A 25,766-nucleotide genomic window follows, 5' to 3' on the forward strand; every position below is an offset into this window, starting at 1 on the left:
TAGACAGAAGGGTCAAAATAGGCTCTCAACATTAAGGCTATCACATACCTTCAGATGTGTTATCGACAGGAACCCATAACCTAAATCACAGTATAAAAATACAAATCAGGCAATTTCCAAAGGAGTATCTATTTAAAAGTCGATGTCATAAAACACAAAGAATTTTTTGGAAATCTTCTAGATTAAAGGAATGAGCATTCAACGTAGTACTTGATCTTAATCTATATTCTGTATAGTATCAGGGAATGCTCTAAAATAATTAAATGACAAAATTGAAATATGGATAGCTGGCTAAATGAAAATACCTCATCATTGATGAGTACCATGAAAGCTTTGACTGTACTGTGATTCTGTTACGCACAATAATGTAGATGTCAAGAGAAGCAAATGGAATGAAAATATTAAACAGAGCAATATGGGAAATGATATTTATTTTTCTTATACTAATAATTGTTCTCTACATTTAAAATTGTTGTCAACAAAAATTAATCTAAAATCTCAGTCATAATTATTGAATATGAAGTGCCTATATGAATAAATATATATATGTAAACAGATGTGTATGTGTATCAATATGTTTCTTCATGTAAATATATATATGTGTATCCCTGAAAACTCTCTGTGACCCTGTCTACCCATCTTGCATTAGGATCCCTCTGACAATATTCTCCCTTAAGTTCACTGCTGTCAAGAGGATAATGACTTATAGCTACCCTATAGGAGAGGTAGAACTCCTCACAGGACTGTACATCTTTTGAGAAAAAGAAGAAGAAGAAGAAATCGTTCTCCTAATAAGTGGTTAGTGGGTTTCAACTATTAGCCAAGTTTTTTTAACCACTCTGTTACCCTCCCCAAATATCAGGACATCTTAAAGCTTAAGCAGCTCAAGTTACATTGGAGTCAGACCATGTTATTCGGTACTGTATGGAGCAATAATAGAGAGGGGAAAAAAGAAAGAAAGATATACCGGTATTACATGATAATCAGAAAGAAAGCTGACCCCACATGTTTATGTACACACATGACATACTCACTGAAGATTCCCAAAAATAATATCACAGGAGATTGTCATGATTGAAACCACATTTAATGCTCACAGGCTAATGAACCCTTTGTAAGCAAAATACACATAAAATCAACATCCACATATTTTTCATGAAAAGGGCAAGCTGTCACCCCAGTTGTAAACTGGCACCCCAACATAAACATCTATATAAAATAAAGATACACTTTAAAAAATCAATTTTCATTCATCAAGCAAATTAGAAACTCAATGTAGAATTAAACTGAGAATGCTAATCTCCTGTTTGTGTTTTTGGTTGCTCTGTTTTATAATCAAATAGTCTACTTAGACAGCACCACTTTAGGGAACAGCAACATGAAACCTATTCATCATACACCCAACTGTCCCTCGCACCATTTTTCCTGACAGTTACCCTTGGTAATCACACTGGTCCTCATGAAGAGACCCAAGTAAGCTTGTTAGTATTATCACCTACTGGTGACAGATGTTTGAGGAGAGATTTCCCTGGCTTAATGGGCTGTGTTTTGCATTGTTAATCATAAGGTCAGCAGTTCAAGATTACCAGCCATTTTGTGGGGAAATAGATAAGAATTTCTTCCTGTACTCCTGTAAAGAGTTACAGTTTATGAATCCCACCAGGACAATTATACCCTGTCCTACAGAGTCACTATAAATCAGAATCAAATGAGTTAGGTTTTTCCTTAGACTAATAGAATAGAGAATGAAAAAAAAGGGGGAAGACTAAATGAAGCAAGATGGTTTCAAGATAGGTAGGCTAAAAATTGTTGAAAGGAGAAGACGTCAGCAGAGAAAAAGAAGGAACATCGAAAACTAAAGGAAAGCTAGAGAATAGATTATAGGAAAATTCATAATTTATCATGATCTTGCTTTCCTGGAACTAATTTTAAGTAATATTTTAAGAAAATTGTAAGAAAATACTTATAAGTGAGGTATAATGTAAATTTTAATTTTCTGTATAAAATTAATGAACTATCATACAAGAACTCGGTCTATGTCCTGCTCTCTATACTCTGTCAGTTTGTTAGTGGATTCATCAGTCTTTATCTAGATTACTCTAGTAACGAAATCATACATGTACAATTTAAAAATGAAACATCATTTTACGTGAGATCAAATTACAAAAGTATTAGCTCAAAACACATTTACTAATAAATACAACTCGTGGTCATTTTTCTCATGAGTTGCAGATAGAGACATTTACAAGGAAATGCAATACATGTGTGTGTTTATACATATACACATATGCATGCTATATATGACCAAAAGTTTAAATTGATCTGATAATAAACTCTTTGCCATGATGAGACTAAAAATTCAAACTTAAATGAGCTCATATGTTGTTTAGTCAAGGACAATATTATTTTTCAGCTATCTAAAATATTCCTCTAATAATCATTTGATTACGTTCCATCCAAAGTAAGACAGTGAGTATACTCTACCTGAATTTTGAAAATATCTCAAAAATAAATTTGACAAGTTGAACACCAATGATAGGCTATTGAACAAGCTATGGAATGACATCAAGAACATCATACATGAAGAAAGCAAAAGGCCATTTAAAAAAATTTAAAGACAAGAAAGAAAATACCTAAATAAATGTCATAAAAAGTGCAGGGTCAGTTAATTATATAATGTGGCATTTCTAGTCAAAATCTCTGTAGCTCCCATCAAAGGGCTTTTTCCAAGGATTTAGGTAAAAAGGTGGGTGAAGAGACCAATATGATTCACCTGGGACTAATTGTCAACAAAATTCACTAAGAATGCCATTGTGCTGGGTATAAAATGAGCCCTCTGAAAAGTGGAGTGAAGATCTCACTGTCAGCAAGAGGAGTAGAGTTCATCCTCTGGAAGCTGAGATCTACACACAGTGAACCTCCTTGATTCACAAGACAAGTGTGACATCTCAGGAAGAGCAAAGGATCAGTAGCACAGCCAAGACCTAGAGCATGGGGCAGACAGGTGAACTTCTCAGTCACAGAACAAGTAAAGGTGAGTGCTTTGGGGAAGCAGGATATGATAACCCAGAGGGATGGAGTTGAATGTCAGTGGGTTCAGGCTTCCTGGAGTGTGGTGACTAAGGGAACATAATTAAAAACCTGAGTTCACTGACCCTTAGAACTGATGATGCAAGCTGAAGCCTTCAGGTTGAGGCCTACCTGGAAGTGGCATGTTATTTGACAACAGCCCTGTAGGAACTCTGTAACATGTCCTAGATGAACATCTGTATCCAGAGCATTTCTCATCTGTGCTCTTCATGTTAACTTACTTAAAACCCTATGATCATGAGCAATGTCTATGAGTTCTGTGCGGATGTTGCAATGAATTACAGAACCTAGAGGAAGCATGGAGAGCAGGAAAGGTAGGAAGTGAATATGAAATGGAACACACATAACCATGAAACTTACTCATGAATCAAGAATAACTAAAGTCAAAGAAAAATATAATTAATCAAAAGAGGTGACTAGAGAATTTCAAAGGGCAGCTAGAGAAGTCAAAATCAAGTGTTATAAGAAAATGTCGAATGGCATGTGCAGTTCAAAAGGGAAGAACAAGCTCAGCATTTCCCAAGCTAAAAGAATTAAAGAAGAAAAACTATAGATGCAATATGGAAGGATTCTCTGGATAAAAACTGGATGATGCAAGAAGAATCAAAAAAAGGATAGATGCCATACCCAAGAGAATTGGCCAAATATTCAACCATTTGAGGAAGCAGCATATGCTTAAGAACTGATGAGTACTAAGGTATTGGTAAAAGTCAAGGCTTCAGGATAGACAGAACACTCGTGGAAATGTTTCAGCAAAAGGATGGATTGCTAGAAGCAATCATTTGTCTTTGTGAAGAGGAAGTTTGGAAGACAGCTGCCTGGTCATTAAAACAGATCCACATCTGTGCCCATTTCAAAGAAAGGTGACCCAACAAAATGCAAGAAAAACCCAACATTATAGGTAATATCAAATGGAAATAAAATTTTGCTGATGATAATTTTAAAACAGTTACAATCATGCATTGCCAAGGAATCCCCAGAAATTAAACCAGATTCTGAAGAGGGTATGGAACAAGGAGTTGAGTGAAAGCAGAGAATACCAGAAAGACGTTTAATTCTGTTTGTTCATTTTAACAGTACTATTCATGATGACAGGATGATAGAAACAACTAAATGGCCATCTGTGGAAGAATGGATAAATAGACTGGTGTGTGCACATAATAAAATACTATGTATGTGTTACTAGAGAATAATGGTGAAACAGGAAAACATCTCATGGCAGAGATGCATCTGGAGACTATTATGCAGAGTGATGCTAGTCAATCAAAAAGGACAAATATTTCATGGGACCACCGTTACAAAAGGAAGTCATAATAAATAAAAGTGTTTCATACCAAGAGAAACAAACATTCATGGGTACCATGGGTAGGGGTGAGCAGGTGGGAAGAAATAAACTTGAGGGGAGATAGCTGTTATTGGGCTGGAACGAATGATAGTATTCCACAAAAGGGAGAAATCCAAAGGAGGGAGGGGTAGGCAAATTATTTGGATATTTAATATGTAGTTTAAGTTGTTGAAAACAAAAATAATTATCTGAAATGAAAGCCCCCACTCAACTCATTTAAAAAAAACAGAAGTTAAACTACATGTAGTAGTGGGTAAATTTGCTTCAAAAAATCTCTCTCTGAAGTATTAAACTAAAGATATCCTTGGAAAACTAAGTTGTGCCTGACCTAAGTCGCAGTATTTTCCACAGCCTCAGATGCATGATAAACCTGGACAATGAATAAAGCAGACCAAGGAAGAATGGACGCCTTTGAATTATGGTGTTGATGAAGAATGTTGAATAAACCATGGATTGTCAAAGCAACAACCAAAAATATATCTTGAATGAAATAAAACCAGAATGTTTCTTAGATGTGAGAGTTGATATATTTTAACACTTTTTTCAGGAGGCAAGAAGGATCAGTCCCTGGCTCTGGTTCTCATGTTTCCTAAGTAGAAGGTCAATGAAAAAGAAGAAAACTCTCAATAAGATGAATTGACCAAAATGGGCTCAAACATGGCAAGGATTGTGATGATGGCATCAAGATGGCCAATGTTTCCTTCTGCTGTGCATGGGAGGTCTGTGGGCTGGAACAATAATAGCAATCATTTAATGTGCCGTAGTAATTGGCAGTTGCTGTGAAACACAGGATACACTGAACATTCTTGTCTGGAATGGTTCTGAGCCTTAAGATAGGCCATCAATCTTATGAATTCTTCTTCAGTAACTCTCATTTCACAAAACTCCAATACCAACAAATATGAGTTGTGAGCAGAAAATAAACTAACCTTCTCCTTCATTGAGAAGATTAGCCTCATGAGGTATGGTCCCTTCAACTTCCTGGGATTTCCCCTCTTCCCTATGTGCAGCTTATCTACAAAAGGGTTCAACTTGGTAAATTTAAGTTGGCATTCATTATAGAGCCCTGTTTGATCAAATGACACAGGTCGCATGTGACTTCTTCCTCCTATGGCTTAACACTATAAAGCAGGGATCAGATATGCCTCCGCCTTCCATCCTTCATAACCTTGTCCTGACAATAACCATTCTTCTCATGGTACACTATTCTCCCCACACTTGATTCTGGTGGTAAAGGCAGATAATTCATTGCAATGGCCACACAGCTGTCACAGATTATATTCATGATTATCAAATTTATTAGGAAAATTAATAGGTTAAAATCAATGGTGAAACACTTAGGATACAGTTTTTTCAGGACAGTTTCTTCATTGTTGTGTCTATAGGCAAGCCTTCCTCGAGCCCTAGCCACTAGACCTGTCCTCTCTCTTGCTTACCTAACACAGCCACTGTAAAACTTTTACAGTTTATGAAATAATATTATGCCAGTTTTAGAGCTTAAGACACAGAGGCAGTGGTTAAAGTGTCTTCATCAAGCAAAGGGAAATCTCTGCCAAGTGAAAGGCCTGTTGTTAATGTGTACGATTAAGATGCTCCAATTTCTTGATGCTTCTGTGCACCCCCCTTGCATGACCCCAATGCTGCTTCCCACTCTGGACTAGACGGGAGCATCTACACAGGTATAGGCAAGAGATAAAACTCAAAACACATGAAATTCAGGAACAGGAATAGACATAGCAAAAGGTTAATGGGAAAGAATGGAGATGTGGGGAGGGAGGGGGCTACTGATGCAATGAATGGCACATAGCACCCCCCCCTCCAGTGGGGAAAACAACAGAAACCGAGGGGAAGGGAGACAGCGGTAGGTGTGAGATTTGACAATAATTAACAATCTATCATCTCTCAACGGGCCATGAGAGTTGGGATAGGGGGAGAGAAAAAAATGTGGAGCTGATTCCAAAGACTCAGTGGAAAGTAAATGTCTAGAAAAGAACAATGAAATATATGTACTAATGTGTCAGATACAATTGATGTATGAATTGTAGCAAGAGTTGTAAGAGCCCCCAATAAAATGATTTTTTTAAAAAAAGATGCTACTACAAAGGGTCACCAAGCCAAACTTCTTTACGGTACGACTACAGAGAGTTTTCAAGGCTACCATCTTGATGGACACAGATTGCCACATCCTTTCTCCCATGGTGGGTTGGCCCGCCCTCTGCGCTCTAACTTGCAATGGAGTTCGTAAACACGATGGCACCAGAGCTTCTTGTGAAAGGCCTGTAAACACTCACCATCACGGAGCCTACGCCGACTCAGTGAGTTTACAAAACAGACTATAGCTGTCCTTGTGGGTTTCGGAGACTGTATCTCTTTGTGGGATGAGAAAAGCCAAGCTCTCTTCAATGGAGTGACTGGGGTCTGTCAACTGCACACCTTGTGGTTAGTGGCCCAATTCATAACCCACTACCTCGCCAGGGGTCCTCCTTCTTTAGGAAGGTCTAAGTCTATGATCTATTTATCAAGCCTTTTAATGATCATAATTCATTAACTCTGACTAATTTTAATAGCTGTTATTTGGTAATTAGCCTTGTACACAGGACATGCTCCAGCCATGTAAGCATTTCTCCTACTCCTATCTAGTCTTTGTAGGACATATTATCATTCCCAAAGAGGTCACTAACTAGTCCTAAGTCACCAAATTCTATCCACACACAATTTGTCAATTTACCTGCATTTTGCCATCACATTCAAGGCAGAATTTATTTAGGAACAAAATTTCCTCAAAGGTAAAGAGGCCAATATAAACTACATAAACTAGTAAATCATTATAGTTCCTAAATATCTGTGTACAGTTTTGATAATGAACAGATATTTGATTTAGAAAACACATCTTCAAATTGCACAGCTGTAAGAGCTCTCAGAACAACTGAATCCAGCAAAGCAGGTGACTTAGAGACTTAGAAGCAATCTTTCAAAGTACATAATTCAAAGACCAAAAAAGGACATTTCATTCAAGATATTGTAAACAAGAATTCAAAGAATGATTTAAAATTTTGAAATAATATTTCTGGAATTATAAAAAGACTGAATTATAATAAGAAATATTGAAATCGGGTCTAGAATAATATAACAAAATAATGGAAGGTATAGAATTGTTAAGAGTTTCACAGTTAGGGGAAGTTGTAAATGAGAAAATAAAACAATGGGAAAAACAAATATTTAGAAATAATGAACATTTTTCTCCAGTGAGAAAAACGTAAGTTTCAACTAAGGAAAACAAGGAGATTTGTGGACACTTGATCATGAAGTTACATCACTCTCACATGAAATAGAAAAACCAAAATTTTTTTTGAAGTTTCAAAGAGAAAAAGGATGTAGAGATGTCCCATAGACACTGCAGACAATTATGTGAGTGGAAAATGAGCTCTTACTGTCCTGAACCCTGAGATTGGATTTTTGTCTCAAATAACAGCTTGTACTTTCATAACATAAGGATAAACTGTACAAATTCAATCTTTCAAACAGTATAAAGCTAAGGCGTTTTAAAGTCATAAAAGCAAGCATTGCATTTACCAATACTACTAGTAACAATGGCATTAAAACAATACCAATAATAGAGTCAACAGACCTGGCAGGCTACAGGCTGAGTCAGCATTAAGTATTAAATGTTAGTATTAAGTTTTAATTATTAAGTGCTAACTTGCTCATCATTCATAGTGATGAGACAAACGTAAAGAAATACTTCATAAATTCAGTAAATTAGGGAACAGATGAAAAGCTATGTATGTTTCCATAACAGTGGTACCTGCCATAATTTTTTTTAAGTTGTTAACAATACAGCATCTGAATGATCCACTGGTAAAGAACTTTTTTTGCTTTCTACGTTATTTCTTTAATGAAATCTGATTTTTTATTGTGAAGCTTTAAAAGGCACACACATTTTAAAAATTCTAAATGATGTGTCTCCACTCAATGCAATTTACTGGAAATAATAAAATAACATTGAATTTAGGAAGTAAAAAGATGAGCTTGTTGTTAGGGACCGTCCAACAGGCTCAGACTTGTAGCAGCCTGTGCCAAGAGACAGAAATACTGCCCAGTCCTGTGCCATCCTCCCAAGTTCTCCTCAGCCTGGGCCCGCTGGTGCAGCCACTGTTGGTCCATCTTGTGGAGGGAAGGGCCTCCCTCTTTTTTGCTTCCCTTCCACTTTACCAAATTTGATGTTCTGCTTTGGGGTGTGGTCTCTCTTGACAACAGTCCAAAGTACGTAAGACAAAGTCTTTCCATCCTTGCCTCTAAGGAGCGCTCTCACTGCCATCAAGTCAATACTGGTGCACAGCAACCCACTCTGGCTGCCCAGACTGTAACTGTTTGCAGGAGTAGAAAGCCCAGTCTTTCTCCCTCCGGGCTGCTGGTGGTTTTGAACTGCCAACCATACAGATCACAGCCCAACTCATAACTTGTACATCACCAGGACTCCTTAAATAGCGCTCTCTCCTTATTCTTTCCAATATTGATCGGCTTGTCCTTTTAGCAGTACACGGTATTTAAAAATTCTCCAGCACCACAATTAAGAGCAAACAAAGTCAAGTGTGTGTGTATATATATATATATATAGAAAACTATACACATGTAAACATATAAACATGTAAGAAATGAGGAAGGAATGGAACATCATGAGGTAGGGAGAGAGGAAAGGAGAGAGAGAGATTTGTCTTTGAGAGGTGAGTGTTTTGCATGTGGGGGAGAGTAACCACTGAAAGTATCCACAAGGAGTGGAGATGTGTGGGTGAGGAGTATAAGCTCCCTTTGACTCTTCAGATCACCATGAAGATGGAAGCAACAGCAATGGGTGCAGAAAGAGGGATTGTCGTTGGCCTTGGGATTTGGGATTGATCATCCTTTATCCCTTGGGTTGAGATTTCCTGGTGGTTTGCATGAGAATCATTTAAGTAAAACTTTGACTGTCTTTAATAGGAAACAAAAATAATTTTTAATATGCCAATTAGTCAAAAGTGCCATCTGTCATACATTTCAAAAATTCTACTTATTAATATTTTCCTCATGACAACAGCTATATTTAAAATTTTACTGTAACTTATTTTTAAATATGATTCATGTTTTCAATTTCATTTAAAATTATACTGCAAAAGAACTTTAAAATTTACATCTATGTGGTCATACTGTGATTGTGATTTAATTTAAAATTCATCATTTCCAAAATTCCTAATAGGGATATTCAGTTTACTTTGTTTTTCATTACAAATTAATGTAATATATTTTCAGTTGGCCAAATTTCCTATATGTCAATAAAAATCACTCAACTTAGAATCAGGTCACTATAAGCAGATCAGTTTTTGTTTTGTCCCCACCCCCAAAAAATTTTTTCTCTACAATATTGATGATACTGTTTGTCAACAACAACAAAAACAAGCTCATTGCCATTGAGCTGATAAGGACTTACAGCAACCCTGGGACAGAGTAGAACAGTCTCAGTGAGTTTCCAGGACTAACTCTCAGGGGAGTAGAAAATTTGTCTTTGTCCCACAGAGTGGGTGGTTTTGACTTGCTAACCTTATGGTTAACAGCACAGAGCATAACCACTCTGCCACCAAGGCTCCACTGTTTATCAAAGCACCATTTATAATGTATAGGTCAGTAAATGGAAGCTAATTATGTAGAATATCTGGCTTTATTTTCTTCTGAAACACAACCAAATATCACTGATGAAAGGATGTGGGGACTGGGGAACTATATTCCTTTATGTTTTATTCTCAAGGCTTTCAATGCTTTAGGCTGTGAGATAGGCTAAAATTTCAGAGTGGTCCAGAAAAGTAGGTTATACAAGGATCAGACATGCTGCCATCAAGTAGACTCCCACTGGTCGCAACCCTTTGGGACAGAGCAGAACTGTCCCTCAGAACTTCTGAGGCTTTAAAATATTTCCAGGAACAGACGGCTTCATCGCTCTCAAGCTGAACAAGAACAGTGCTGATTTTGAGCTACTTGGCAGTGAACGTGTCATACTAAAAACAATCATAAACTTGAAGAAGCCTCCAGTCATGCAGCACTATAGAGTGAGCCGTTTCTCAATTACACCGACATATGTTCACTTGCTGAAGAGTGGCAAAAGCTGTCATCAGTGGCTGCTATCATAAGGACATGGCGTCCAATAATTCACTGATGGAAGCGCGACACAATATACCAGATGAAGATAGTGTGCTGGTTAGGAGGTGGGCATAAAGGGGCGTCAGTGTGACCACAGCTGCCACCTGAACTGAAATGATAATGACAGCCGTGTGGTGGGATCTTCTGCAGATGTCACATTTGTCACTTTGAGAAGTCCCATCACATCATTCCTGAGTCATCCTTAACATCAAACAGCAGAGCGCAGTTACCAGCAAAGTGGTGAAGCCTGCTTATTGCTTATCCCCTGGCCCTGGAATGAGGCTTAGTGAAATGAATGCTGTTGACACAGCTCTGTGTATCCTGTAAGAGAGGACACCACATCATGGCTTGCTGGTGCATGATTAGAAACAGAAGAGAATCCTCAGCAGAGCTTCTTTGAGCCAGTGAAACAACTGAATGACAAAGAGGTGAAGAAATGAGGAGAGGCTCACTGAAGCACAGCTTCCAGGGCGTGCAATGATGACCTTGATTTCTGAGAAGCTGAAGGGCAAGGCAGGTCACCCCAGAGCGCAAAAGCCAGAGTCAAAGCAATTCATAAACATTTCAGCCATTTTACGCCAGTTCACCGGTTCAGGAGTGGTGATGATTGGCAAATTTATTTACCCTGTTTTACTTAATGGAATTGGATAAATAGCATCAAATTAACTCCCTTAACCCTTCTCTGTCTTTATCCCTCTCTCTGTCTTTCTGTCTTCCCAGCCCCCATGAAGTAGTTTAAATTCATTTACACTCAGCCTTTTTCACATCCTTGCTATATGCCTGACAATGTGGAAAGGAGCATGGGGATGCAAAAGAAGACTGACATGCCACCACCTTAGGGAAACTAGCAATTTTGAAAGCACATGATCCATGAAATAATTGAAGCAAGATAAAAGGCAGGATATAATCATGTGTCAAAGAATATATTAGAGGAAGTAAGTGCCGTGGTAGGGGAGGAAAGACGGAGATCATTGGACCAGGAACAAAAGAAGAGATGGGACGGGCAACGCACCATGAAGGAGGATCAGGGTGGAGGGAAACATTATTGCCAGAGTGGCACAGAGCGTACACATATTGACGAGGTAAGGGTTTTCACAGAGGGGAGATAGAAATGCCTCCATGGGACAGACAAGCAGCCTGTGTCCTGGCCCCTGCCCAAGTCTGGTCCCTGTAAGAGGTCCTTGTTACCCTTAGACTTGATGCACGGTGATGTTGGCACTGAGAAGGTTGCTGACAAAGAATGTCATTGGTGAATGGTAGGGAATGTTCTATTTCTGGAGAAAATGCTTTGACGTTGAGACAAAGAGATGCTCTACTTGCAGGCTATAATTTAAAATGTGATTAGACCAGATGCATGAACTTTGGAATACTATGCACTGCTAAAGAACGGCGAAGCCGGGAAGCGTGTCGCAACATGGATGGACTTGAGGACCACAAGGAAATTAGTATCCACTTCCAAGTCTAAAAAATAATCACTTCCATCTTTCCTGTATTCCAAGGGATGATTGACTTTAAATAAACAAATAGCTAAACATTGGGCATAAATAAACAAAGGCAAAATACCCTAAGCAGCTAACAATCACCCAAATAGATGCATATGTGATTAAATGTTATCAATACCTAACAGGACATTTAAACTAAGTAGGATAAATTGGTTAGATAATCTAATGAAAAGGTAAACAATATGCAATATTAGATGTGCACCTGCAAAAAGATAACACCTATGGAAACTCCTAGAAATGCAGTTGACCTTGAACAGCATAGTTTTGAACTCCATGGATTCACTTAGAGAGATTTTTTAAAATGATATGTGACTATAATTGATTCTACAACATCAGTTCATCTCTTTGCTAAATTGTGTATCACAGTTAAAATTGATCTCCAGAAGTTCCTGTGTATTTCTCACCATGTTTAGGGTAAATTCTATGAATTTTGCATAACAAATGAGGTGCATATGAAATACCACTAATATACGGAAGTGCTCTTAGCAAGCAAGGAATTAATGACATTACAAACAAAATGTGTGATAGATATATACTGCAAGCAGAGGTCTGCAGCTGTGGCTGCCTGCCATTTCAAGACACACGATTGCCGCATAAGGGTAATTGCAAAATATGAAAAGAAAATTTGAGATGCCATTATTACAGTTATGCCCACAGGCAAGAAAACCTTCCACTTTTGTGAAATGCTTTCTTATCTAGTATTGAAAATGAACTTTTACATGGGTGAGATACATTATGTATATCTCATACAAAGTACGTGCTGGTTGACTGATTTTGTTGTCAACAATAGTCTGTTAGTAGTTAGGATTAGGGGAGTCAAACATTATGCATGGAATTTTGACTATACAGAGAATCAGTGCCCCTAACAACTACGCTGATCAGAATTCAATGTTACTAGAAAGGTAAAACAAAATAACAGGCATGAATAACGCCTTTATTTTCATAGGGCAATCCAGTTCATTGACATATTTCTTAATATTTATTTTCTACCTCTCCTCCCTAGTATAATAATTAGGATCTGGTGTCTCAAAGCTTACACATGTTTCTTTATGAATCTGGAACACAAGAAAAAGGAGGAAATCCAAGAAACAAAGAATGAATTGGCCTATGGGACCAATGGCACCATGAATCACCTCCTCCTTTATCTTGGGACCCGATGCCCTCAGGCGCTGCTTAACCAACTTCCAGGATCTGATCAGGGACATAAACAATAGACTCTCACAGAAAGGGGGAGATGTGGAAGAGGACTTAAATTCTTAAAGAATACAAGATTACTGGATTTATTAAGACTGGAGTACTGCACAAGACTATGGCTCTAAAAGTACTTATTAAGCTTTAAAATGAAACTAGACATGGAAGTCATTTTTATGAGTATTGAGATTTTTAAAAAAAATCTATATAAGGTCCAATAAACCACACTCCCTGCCATCTGATCCATTGTGACTCACAGCAACCCCACAGAAGAGAGGAACTTCTCCTGTGGGGTTCTGAGGCTGGAAATCCTTCTGAGAGTGGAAAGGCTCCTGTAAAGGCTTCCCTTTCTCCCAAGGATCCATTGGTGTTTTCAAACTGCTGACCTTGTGGTTAGCAGCACAGTGATTCCTGCATTACGCCACCAGGCTCCCAGGAGCCCCAACAGCCAGGAGATGCCTCACAGCACAACTGAGAAGCTGGAGAGAAAGGGCTTCACGTTGATGCGAGTGAAACCGCTACAACAAAAATATAGGCCAGTATGTGTAATGTGAAGGATTTGATCAGTAGACGGTACTTTTTTTCCTCAAAAATCAAGGGGAGAAATAATTCAAAGGGATTATAAACAAACACCACACAGCTGAAATACCAGTGGATTTGCAGATAAATCTGTATAAATCACCAAACAGAAACATGGATAAGATGGTTAGACATAAATCATAAAACGAACAAACAAAAATACATAGAGCATTTAAAAGCTGTGGGACATTATTAAATAGTCGAACACAGTTTTAGTCAAAAAAACAGAAAGAAAAGAAAAATGAGCAGGACAAATATTTAAAAATTTAAAATGTACGTGTGTGCGTGTGTGCGTGTGTGTGCGTGTGTGCGTGTGTGTGCGTGCATGGGGGTGTGTGTGCGTGTGCTTACTTGAGGAACCAGCTCTAAACCCTCAAATATCATAAAACTTTTCTCTAAATATTCTATTTTCCAAATATTCTAAACATGCATGAAATCACTAATGACATACAGACAAAACTACAGTTGGCACTGGCTACTCACCTCTCCTGTAATATATATTTTTTTCAATGTTAGGGCAAGAACAATGATTTCTATATAGAAATGCTTCATAAAAATCTAGTTCTGGGAGATACTCTAGGAAAAAAATTGTCAAAAGCCAGTCCAATTACTAAAATTATGATTTTAATCTCTGATTTAGATTTAACATAAATCAGACTATGGATGCTCTGTCTGAAGTTTTACAATATGGAGCCCACTTAATGCCATTGAATGAAATATAATAATGTATTATATATGTTTAAGAAAATGGAATCCTGGAACTCTTATAAGTCCTCCCCTACAACTGAAGACAATTTATAAGCCATGCCATTTGTTTTATATGTTTTGAATTATTTGCTTTATTTTATTATTTACATTTTTATTTATATAACATTTTGTCAGGTTTTAGAAATATTTTATAACAAATAACTCTATTACTCTCTAAAATATAATTTATAAAAATAATTTTTAAAATTAATGACACAAAACATGAACTTTCTTTTTCCTACTTACGGTAGTACTTACCCTTAAATATTATCCATCTGGTATTCCATCAAGAGACATTTGATACTAATGGAAACATAAGATAAACTTTAGTGGTTTGCGAAGAAAAGTTTGTAACTCTGATATGAAAATGAGAAAGCAGTGTTAATAACTACAATTTCATATGTACTGTTTGTGTTTGAATAGTAAAAACAAAAAAATGAAAGGGTGAAACAGTTCATTTTAAAAAGAAGTCACATATAACATTTTAAGTTAAATAAACAAGTACACACACATGTAGATATATCCTATGAAGGAGTCAATGGACACATTTGTGAGTGAGTTAGAATTTAGAATTAGAAACAGATTTTTTAAATAGTCTTCATGAATTGCAAAATTGAGCACTTAAAGGGCTGGGCAGCATAATGTGTTTGCCAAGTGTAAGTTGTGGCATTAAACATCGATATGCATCTTAGATGAGTGACCTTGAGCAAGGTAATTTTCTCAATCCTTATTTACCCACCTGTTAAAAACTGGATGAATAATCATTGTTGTATCAATATTGTAATATATGATATCTAACTAATAATTTAACCAAAATCAAACCAATCATCATCAAGTCCATTTGACTCGTAGTGACCCTGCAGAGCAGAACAGAACTGTCCCTTAGGGATGTGATAGCTATAAATTTTCTAGGGCAGAAAGCCCCATCTTCCTCCTGCCAAACAGCTAGTGAGTTACTCTTCTGGAGTTGCTGTGTTTGTGCTTCAGTGCACAAACATCCCTTCCATGGGAAAGAATATAAAGTTGATGGAAATATTCTTAAAGTAAACGTAATTAAAACACAGATTTATGATGTCCTGTCTGTTAAGGGAGCACAGCCACAGACACATCCTTACCCATTCAGCTGCTGGCGTAAGTGAATCATTACGGGTGCTTCTGCGAATTGGAGCCGTCCACGTCATAGGACGGCTCTGATTGGTTAGATGTAAGTAAACAAACATTCAAAGCCCTGCTGTGTCAGCGGGGCTTTGAATGAACAGCAGAGGAATGGCAATCACCTGCCAGATGTTACACCTCGCTGGGGTACCACTAACCTGTGAATAAGCCGAACCCCAGTTTTTCGGCACCTTTTTTGTGCTGAAAAACTCGGCTTATACACGAGTATGTATGGTATGTTCACATTTAAATACTGTGGTAGTTAGATGATTTTATGTCAACATGAATTTTTATGGAAGTGTAGAGATGGATTTCAACCTGTCAATCAGGTCACAGACTGATAAAGCTTCCTTGGTGTGGCCTTAAAGGAGAAAACTGGGAAACTCCTGTAGAGGAACAGCGCCACGACTTCATACTAAAATTGGAAAGGAGGTATTCTTGTCTAGAGCTAGAATAGCATCAGAGGATGCTGAAACAGTGTCTTGTGTAAGTGAGAACCAAAAGGTTCCCAGATGTACAAGGGAGTATTTAAAAAAAACAGATTTTTTTTCAAAGCTATGTATTTACTTTTTTAATAAAGCAACCTCATCACCTTCAATGTACTCTCCATTACACTAAATGCATTTTTCAAATCTGTGATTCCATTCTTCAAAAGATGTTTCAAATGCATCTGTTTGGATGGCTGACACTTCCCTTGTCTTTTTCTTCACCTCTTCGAAGTCCTCAAATTGCTGTCCCTTCATGTCCCTCTGAAGTGATGGGAACAAAAGAAGTTGCACAGAGTAAGGGCCAGTGAATAAAGTGTGGGGGCAAGAGAGGCATGGTGCGCTGAGATGGCTTCATGAGCAGCTACTTTGTTGTGGTGACAAAACAAGTTCCCAGTCTGCCACAAATCAGGCCTTTTGGTAGCACACTCTTCAGCAATATTTTTAGAACTTCTAATTAGAAAACTTGATTAACAGTCTGACCTGGTGGAACCAACTCCAAATGCACTATCCCCCTCACATCAAAAAAACAAAAGAGAATCATATTAATATTTGATTTCACTGGATGAGCTTTTTTAGGGCAAGGTGAGGATGGGATCTTCCACTGTCTTGATCCATGCTTGCTTTGGGGATCATAAGAATAGCACCATGTCTCATCATCAGTAATGACCTTGGGAAAAATCTGGGTCACTTTGGAGCTGTTCTTTGAAAGCATGGCATATTTCCACTGGACTTTTTCCTGGTCAGTCAAAACCTGAGGCACAAATTCCACAATGACCCTTCTCCAAAATCTTCCATTAATATTGGCTGACCTGAGCTCAAGATAGTCCAGATAACTTCCCATTCCTTTAATGTTCTGTCATCAGTCTTTGAGCACAGTGCATGAATTATGTCAACATTTTCATCCATCCAGGAAGTTAACCGATGCCTAGAACTAGGGTTGTCCTCAATCGTCATTTCACCTTTTTTGAAATGAGACCACTCACACATTTCAGGTTTTCCCATAGTGCTGCCCTTGTAAGTTGTTCAACATCCAAACAGCTTTTGCGGCATTTTTTCCAAACAGGAAACAGAATTTCATAGCCATGCACTGTTCTCTGAAATCGGCCATCACAATAAAGGAGATCTAAGCAAAACTGCTTTTATGAAAAAATTCACTGTGACTACAGAGAGCCTTCCCAGATGATGCTACTGGGTGCACTAACTCGGAGCGAGTTTCTGGATACTTGCCTAGTGGGAAAAACGCATACACAAAAGCTCCATCCAGTGGAGGTTTTTTCAATGTTTTTTGGGGGGTAGCCCCTCATAGTTTACAAATATAGGATGTGTACAGTAGTATTTGTAAATTAGATGCTCCTTGTATTCTTTTTTTTAATTATTGATGTAAACATTCCCTTGGAATGCTTGTGTTTCCATGGAAACAATGTAAGAGTCTATGATCTGTAGCTCTGTCTCAAGCTTTCCTCCTCATTTCCATGGATCCATATATTGTCACGGGCTCGGTGAGATACACTCCCGCTCTCTGTGCCACTTCACCTTCCTGCTTGCTGGGACTGCGCCCTCAAGGAGAGCCCCTTGTGGGCTGACCAACACTGAGGGCTTTCTCTGTCCTGCCATATTTCACCCATTCTGAATCCATATGGTTCTTTCCCTACCAGCGATAGTCTTCATGCTTTCTGCGTCATCAGCCAGCCCCCGTGTGATTCTGAAGAGGGATGGACTAGCATCAAAGTTATGGACTTCTGTTGGACTATGTTGGGATGCCTTCTTAATATATAATCACTTCCTGATATAAAGCTCTTTCTTATACATAGATAAGTGTAACTGGATTTGTTTCTCTAAACAATATAACACAAATGCCACACACTGAGGAGAAAGACTCACCCCTTGTCTGTTGGTTTGCTATACTATGGTGTCTTGTATATTGTAGAAATGCTAGAAAATGTGCCATCAATATTTAAAATACTAACAGAATCACCCATAGTGGACAGGCTTTCCTGGAACTTCCAACTCATAGGTACCTACATCTGAAAAAAATGACCAGTGAAACACTGTGGATAAAACAAACAATGCCTGACACAGTTCTGGAAGATTAGGCTCTAAAGGTAAAAGGTACTGAAATATTAGTAAGAAAGAGCTTATCAAAATAAATTTGATCCTGATGGTGAAGATTGAGTAAAATTCTCAGAACCATCTTTGCTGTTGTGTTAAAATTCAAAATTAGAAGAAAACTATGTAAATGTCATTTGATAATCAGAACATGGACTGTATAATGTATGAAATTAGGAAACTGGGAGTCGGCAAAAATGAAGATCAGTAACTTAGACCCTAGCGAGCAGAAATGAGCTGGTATTCGATATTTGAATCTCACAGTAATATTGTATACTGCAGCAGGAATAACAAATTGAAATAATAGCATTGCTTTCATAGAGAAAAGAATATTTCAGTATCTATCATGAAGTACAACACATGAATATTTCTAGATCTATCCTGAAGCACAGCAATTGTATAGGTTGGAAAATATTCAGAAAATCAAAAGAAAGCAGTCAATGTTTCTCAAGCTGATAAAATTGGGGGGAAATTGAAATCTCATTTCTATATTGAAGAAGTCCACGAGGAAAATATTAAACAAGAAGGCTGCATCAGAATAAGATGTAAAAATTATGTAGAATCACTATTCCAAAAGAATTAGTCAATATTCAGCCATTCCAAAGATGACCTACAGACAAGAATCTTTGACTCTGCAGGAAGAAATCCAAGCTGACTTGAAGGCATTGGCAAAAAGCAAGGCTTCTGGAATTGGCAGAATGAAATACTGCCCAGTCCTGCACCATCCTCTCCATGGTCCCCTTGTGTGAATCCACGTTGCTGAGGAGTTTCTTATTTGTTCTGCCCTTCGACTTTACTAATCATGGTGTCCTTCTCCAGGGCCTGCTCTCTCCTCACCTATGCAAAGTACGGGAGCTAAAGGGTTGCCATCGTTGCCTCAAAGGAGTACTCTGACCTTACTTGTCCACGACAAACTTGTTTGTCCTTTTAGTAGTCCATGGTACTTTCAATATTCTTCTCCAGCAGCACAATTGAAATGCATCAGTTCTTCTTCCATCTTTATTCAGTATCCAACGTTCACATGCATATGAGACAATGGAAAATACCATGGCTTGGGTAAGGCACACCTTCATCCTCAAAATAACATTTTTGTTTTTCAATACTCTGAAATCTTGTGCCACAAAGTCAGCTAATGTAACGCACCGTTTGATCTCTGACTGCTGCTTCCATAGCATTGCTTTTAGTGACCTTTATTACCCACCTTCTGTTTTCTATAGGACTTAGAAGAATTAAAATTTTGTCTTGGAAGTACAGCCAGAATATCCCCAGAAGTAAAAAATAAGAGATTTCATCTCACTTACTTCAGACATACTATGTGAGGGACCAGTCACTGGAGATGAACATCATGCTATGAAGAGAGTAAACCTCACTGAGAGATACCTGCATTGAGATAGATTGACACAGTAGTTCCAACCATGAGATCAAACATTAAAAACAAGCGTGAGGGTGACAGAGGAATAAGCAGTGCTTAAGTCTATTGTACCTAGGGTCAAAATGAAGTATAGCTTATTTGATTGCACAATAAATTATTCTGCATGATTTTATTTACTTTATCATTTTTATTGTTATTTTTCTCCATATCCTTCCCCTTAGAATAATAGCTAATTAAGGGCAGAACTCTTCCTTTTGTTCATTTATGTGTCACAAACCATTGAACATACTCAGTACACTTTCTCTGTCCTTTAAATAAATATATGATTGATACTAAGTACTGCTACTTCCTACTCACTGGTTTCTTTGTTCATGCATATTTGTAATTCACATTGAATCTGACATGTTGCTATGATGCTGAAAGCGATGCCATCACCAGGTCTATTTCAAATAGCTGCAGGGTCCACCACAGTGGACAGGTGGGAGTGGAGCTTCCAGATGAAGACCTAGTAAGAAAAACCTGACAATATATTTCTGAAAATTAGTCAGTGAAAACCCTATAGGTCATAATAGAAATTATGTCTTCTAAAAGGCTGAAATATGAGATCCCTATGTTGGGTTGTACTCAAAATAGTCAATGACCATAACAGTAGATTGGAGCATAATTTTGAAGATGGCACAGAAATAAAAATGTTTCAGGCTGCTGTGCACAGGGTCTCCATGAGTCAGATCCAACTCAATGTCAATTAGCAAAAATAACTTACTATCATGACTATCTTTCAAACATACATAACATAATTACATAACTTAAAATGACTTTGTAGTTTTTAACCTTTAGTTCCCGAATCCCTTGTTTCTCTATGCCAGAAGACCGTCAGGTCATGCGTTAACTGAGTTCGGTACTGAGACGTTGAAATTGCATGTTGTCACATAATCTGTCAAAATGAGAAGATGCTCCATTTCTGCTTGTCGTTTTTCTGGAGTGATCATGCCAAAATTATTTAAGCCAGCTAGGAATAAACCTAACTATCTGATTCATTATTTCTCTGTAATTGTCCATTCATACAATTTTGTAAAATAGAAAATATTGAACTGGGTATATATTTTTTTTAAATCATTAGTTCAACCATTCATCATCTCTTTAGCTTGAGCTGAACCACTTTTCTTAAACTGACAGATAATATAGCAGAGGTAATGAAAATAAAACTAAAAAGATTCATTACCCACTGATTCCAGAGGAAAGTCTACAAAAATGATTATGGTCCCGGATTGGTTTTATATATTACAATATGGCATCTTCTTTTTAAATGGATGTTGTGTCTTCAAAGACAAGCAAATGTTTGGCACTCTTGGTAAAGTTACTTTCAAAAAAATTGTATAGTTCAATTCTGTGAAACATCTCAAAAAGGGTAACTAGTTTTCTGTGGTTCTGAAAAGACTCCTAAGCTATGAGTGCTTATGGGATTCGGGCACTTGCCAAGGTAAATGAATCTGAATGGAAAAGTCAGTTAATCTGAACTATTCTAAGAAGCAAGCTGAACAAATCTGGGTTCAGGCTTCCCCTTAATTACTTTTGAGTTTATTCTCTTGGCTGCGTTCAACTGAAATCACCATGAGCACTGGCAGCACACAAAAATGAAATGCCTGCCCTTGATTTAATCCTCCTTAAACTATTTTAACAACCTGGTGTCAGATTGGGATTTTTTCAGACAATCTTCATGGGTGTATAAAGTACATCTCCTAGGCTGGGATCAACAGCTTTGCACCTGTTTTTAACTTTCTAAAGCTTTATAGGTCTTCTCTATCAGTAATGAGTGGAGGGAGCTGCCACTTTGGAAAGAAATAGAATTAAAAAATAGTTCACAATCCAAACTCACTATGAAGTTTGAATTTCAAAGTGCAAAAAGAACTTTTGATGAGAATTTTATTTTCTTCAAAGAAGTATTTTTTTTTGTTTGCGCTGTATCTTTCTTTTTATTTGGATGTATGTAGTCTGTGGTTGCCTGAGCCCAATAAAATCCTCTCCTTGTCTCCTTGGAAATTGGAATGAATTAGAAGCCCATTGGATTTCAGTATCTACCAATAGAGAGATGTAAGTCTGAAAACGTGACAGAAAACAACAGAATTGTCAGGCTAAGTTGACACAAATAGTTTACTATAACTCTTGCATACATGACCATCTCATTTTTGGTTTCTTTTCCTTGAATATTATAATTTTCTGAGTCTCTGTAAACATATTACTGACAATAAAGCATAAATACATCAATCAGGACTACAAAACAAGGCAGGAGAATCCAGGGGCACATTAATCCCCAGGAGACAGCGTGATAGAGCAGACAGTGCTTGAGGGTCAATGATATGGTGGCTCTGTCACGCATCGGTTGCAAGACTGCAGGTAAGTCACTTATTTGCTGTCTTGGTCTCCTCTTCTGCCATCGCATTAAAAAGAAGGCAGAAATTGGAATGTTGCTCTGAGGATGATGTACTATTTTAATGATTGATTGTTTAGCATATATCTACACATCTTTCTAAATCTTTAACCTGAACTTATCTTAATAACATATATAATGTACACTCCTATTAACCCCATTTACAGAGGAGATAATTGAGGAATATCACATTTAGAAAGCAGAGAATATTACATAACATTCACACCCCAGGTGATCCAATTTGAGGATACAGCTCAAACCTAGTGTCCAGACTGCCTGTTTTAAAAAGTACTTAAATGCATCCCAATCAAAATCAATGTTAAATATATATTCAATTTATTCTTCTACACTGCATTTCAATAAGCAGTCCTCAGTCCAGGTGACTTTGAGAGTCAATAGGAAATTTCTGTGGTCTCCAGCATAGATTTTCAAATAAATTCTCACTCCCTTAATTTTCTATCTAGGTTGTTTTCAAGCTGTACCATTGTGGTTTTTTTGGACAAGAAGGGCATTTTTATCGATTTATTTCCATCAGGCTCTGAAATAAGAACATTCAGGAAAAGTTAAGAGGCTATACAAATGGGAAAATAATCAAATAAGACCAAAGTCAATGGCATCCATTTGACTCCAACACATAACAACCTTATATCCCATGAAAATAGTAAGTAATGAAATTCTAATGACATCCATTGAAGAATATATATATGTATGTGACCATATATACTAAAATATTCAAATAATCAAGAAGTATATTGAAAGTTTCAAAAATTTTTGAAACAAAAGAACTTAAGGAGATTATTCAATCTTTACTCAGAGATCATAGACCCTTTGAGGCAGAAGGACTATGTCAGTAGACTGAAAAAATAATGACTGGCTTTATATGTATAAAATAAATTAAACAGCAAAGATACATAGCAAGGTACAGTTTAGATGATGGTATCTTTCCTCTATAATGCATATATTTAGATTTTTGAGAATTTAGAACACTTACTTGTGTGAAAGTTCAAGAGTTTTAAAGTTTGTAATCTTAAGGCAAAAATATTACTGCTGGAGTTTCAGTTCATATATTATAAAATATATAAAATATTTAAACATGTCACTGTGATCAGTGGATGACTTCAGACAAGTTCTCTCAGTAATACGATTCTCCTTTTGTGGCTGTTAGAGCCCATTGAGTCATTTCCAACCCATGGCATCCCTCTGCATAACGGGAAACATCGCCTGCCCCATTGGCGCAATTGTGCCTGTGCCTGAGCCCATTGCTGCATCCTTGGAACTTGTTTTTTTCCTCTCTACTTTACACACATGATGTCTTGCTCTAGGGACTGGTCTCTCCTGACAACATGGCCAAAGTAAGTAAGACAAACTTTCTCTGATCTAGCTTCCCAAGAGCCCTCTGGTCATACTTCTTCCAAGAAAGACCAGTTGGCCCTTCCAGTAGCCCATGTTACTTTCAATATCCTTCTCCAGCAACACAATTCAAAGATAAAAATTGTTCTTTAGCCTTCCTTAGTCAATGTCCAATTTTCACACGTGTATGAAACTATTGAAAATACCATGGCTTCGGTCAGCCACACCTTAGTCTTCAAATGAACATCGTTGCTTCTAATTATTTTCAGGAGGTCTTGTGCAGCAGGTTTACCATATGCAACATGGTTTTTGATTTCTTGACTGAGGTTTCCGTGAGCATTGATTATGGATCCAAGGAAGGAAACTCGTTGCCGACTTCAACCTTTTCTCCATTTATCATGATGTTACCTATTGGTCCAGTTGTGAGGATTTCTGTCTTCTTTTCATTGAATTGTAATCCATACTGAAAGATGCAATCCTTGATCTTCATCAGCAAGTGCTTCAAGTCCTCTTCAATTTCAGCAAGCAGGTTGTTGTATCTACATTTAAAAGGTTGTTTATAAACCTTCCCCCAAGCCTGATACAATATGCGTCTTCATATATTCCAGTGTCTCTGCTTATTTGCTCAGCATGCAAATTGAAAATGTATGGTGAGAGGATATGACCAGGATTCACACCTTTCCTGATTTTAAACCATGCAATATTCCTTGTCCTGTTGGCAAAACTGCATCTTGATGCTCATAGAAGTTCTATATGAGCACATGAAATATTCTGAAATGTCAGTTATTACCAAAGTTATCCATAGGTTGTTTTAATCTACACAGAATAATGCCTTAGAACAGTCAATAAAACCCAAATACTGTTCTGATACTTTCTGTTTTCTGACATCAATAATGATATGACTTGTTCCATGTTCTTTTCTGAATCTGACATGAAACACTGGCAGATCCCTGTCCATGTACTGCTTTAACAATTGTTGGATAATCTTTAGCAAAATTGTACTTGCATGCTGTGTTAGTCTGAGTGGACTAGGGAAACTAATTCATAGACATGCATATATACATAAGAAAGAGGTTTATATACAAGAGCAGTCGAATATTGAGGAAACATCCCAGCCAAGTTCAGATCAAGTCCATAAGTCCAGTATTAGCCCATATGTCCAATAGTGATCTATGAAGTCCTCTTCTGACTCACAAAACACTTGCAATGATGCCAAATGCAGGAACATCATAGGCCAGTTGGTGGGAAGTCCTGTGGATACAGTGGTGGTGTAATGCAAACATCTTAGCGCTGGCAGGGGTCTCCAGATGGCTGCTCCAGCACTCAGGGCTGCATCAGAGTAGGTCCATGTGGCATCTTCTCAGGGATGTCTCTCAGGAAGTCAGCCTTGTCATAGAGAGTCTCCAGGGCAGTTAACCAAGAGAGTCTAGTGTCTCCTGCCTCCAAAAAAGGAATACAGTATTTCCCAGAATTCTCAGGAGAAGGCCATGCCCACACAGAGGTCTCGTTGACTATGACCCAATCGACAGACTAGACTCCACCCATTTACTCTTGATCCTCTCAAGTTCCATATTGACACCAGATTATGTAACTGCAACACATGGTGATTTCAATGATGTTATTATATAGTTTTAGCATTCTGCTGGGCCACTTTTCTATGGAATGGGTACAAATAAAGATTTCTTTCCTCTAATAGGTCAAGTATCTCTTTTCCAAATTTCCTGACATAGAAGAGAAATACTTCAAGTGCATCATCTGCTCCTTGAAACTTTTCAGGTGGTATTCCACCAATTTCTGAATCCTTGTTTGTGGCTAATGCTTTCAATGCAGTTTGAATTTCTTCCATGAGCACCATTGGTTCTTGGTCATATGATACCTCTTGAAATGATAGAATGCTGACTAGTTTTTTTTGGTGGAGGGACTCTATGTTTTCATTCCATAATTTTTTGATTGTTCCAGCATCATTCAAAATTTTACCCATAGTATCTTTCAAGATTGTAGCTTGACTTATTTTTTCTTGAGTTCTTTAAGTTTTTGATATGTGGAGATTCTTCTCCCCTTTTAATTTTCTAACTTTAGGTCATTGTACATTTCCTTGTAATACTTGACTTTGTTTTCTTGAGTTCCCACTGAAAATTTCTCTTCAACTATTTGACTTCATCATTTCCTCCATTTGCTTTAACCATTCAATGATTAATAGTTGATTCAGACTCTCCTCTGGCCTCACTTTGGTCTATTTTTCATT

Source organism: Tenrec ecaudatus, chromosome 8, assembly GCF_050624435.1.
Source record: "Tenrec ecaudatus isolate mTenEca1 chromosome 8, mTenEca1.hap1, whole genome shotgun sequence".
Lineage (NCBI taxonomy): Eukaryota > Metazoa > Chordata > Mammalia > Afrosoricida > Tenrecidae > Tenrec > Tenrec ecaudatus.